The sequence below is a fragment of the Peromyscus californicus genome, unplaced genomic scaffold (assembly GCF_007827085.1).
Source record: "Peromyscus californicus insignis strain IS unplaced genomic scaffold, ASM782708v3 Scaffold_6__1_contigs__length_162567912, whole genome shotgun sequence".
NCBI classification, from domain to species: domain Eukaryota; kingdom Metazoa; phylum Chordata; class Mammalia; order Rodentia; family Cricetidae; genus Peromyscus; species Peromyscus californicus.
Genome location: NW_026294584.1, coordinates 132,044,234 through 132,045,226, shown reverse-complemented (window position 1 = coordinate 132,045,226; position 993 = coordinate 132,044,234). Strand labels below are relative to the sequence as shown.

General features: G+C 37.3%; 1 non-coding gene across 1 annotated transcript; it reads right to left on the bottom strand.

The window, feature by feature from the left end:
* Positions 1 to 614: 614 nt before the first annotated feature.
* On the bottom strand, positions 615 to 721 carry LOC128100174 (U6 spliceosomal RNA). Its single transcript, XR_008214693.1, has one exon. It is a non-coding gene; the product is annotated as a U6 spliceosomal RNA (small nuclear RNA).
* Positions 722 to 993: the final 272 nt, after the last annotated feature.

Genomic DNA, 993 nt, shown 5'->3' with positions numbered 1-993 from the left:
AAAATGCTTAGGTCCAGAGAGGTTCTGGAACATTTGAATACACATAAAGAGCTATCTTAAAGATGGGAGGCAGGTCTAAACCTGAACTCATTTTACGTTTCCTGTGCACCTTCCCACGTAACCTGGAGGTCATTTTGTGCATTGTTTTTAACATGATTGTGTTCTGTGACATGAGGTTGATGCCAAATTCCCTACTTGAGCTGATGTATTGGCACTCAAAAAGTTTTGGATTTTTAAGCATTTGGAGTTGATATTTTGAGATTAAAAGTGTTCAGCATGTACTACTACTACTAATAGCAGTAATGATTTTTAATTAATCAAGATTTTATCTAAAATTTTTCATACAATATATTTTATCATATTCTTTCTCCTCACCCATCCCAGATTCTCCCCACTTTCCTACCATCCTAACTTTGTTTTTTAATCTCAAATAACAGGAAAAAAATCAACAAAACAAAAGTCTTAGAAGGAAAAAACAAACAAACAAACAAACAAACAAACAAACAAACAAACAAAACATGGAGTCTGTTTTCTGGTCATGGAGCTTGCCCCAGAGTGTGGCTGATGTACTCAGTAGACACTCCATTGGAGAAAACCCTTTCCTATCAGGTACCAAAAACATGGAATTCTTCAAGAATTTTCAAGTCTGCCTTGCACAGGGACCATGCTAATCTTCTCTGTAGTGGTCCAGTTTTAGTATGCACACTGCCAAAGCAAGCATGGTTATGATTTGAACTACTTGAATATACAGCTGATACTTTAATTTAATGGTTAAATTCTTAGACCTATGAAGTTGACACATGTTCTCATTTGTTGTTGAGAAACTATTGAGGCTCGATATGTCCAAGTTTCTTTCATAAACAAACATCTCACTATGTGGCATCTAGAAAGCCAGTTACATTGGAATTCATCACATTCTCCAGCCAGGACCCACACCCATGGGGAGCTTCCCCCCCACACACACTCCGAGTAGACATGTAGGACTAGAATTGT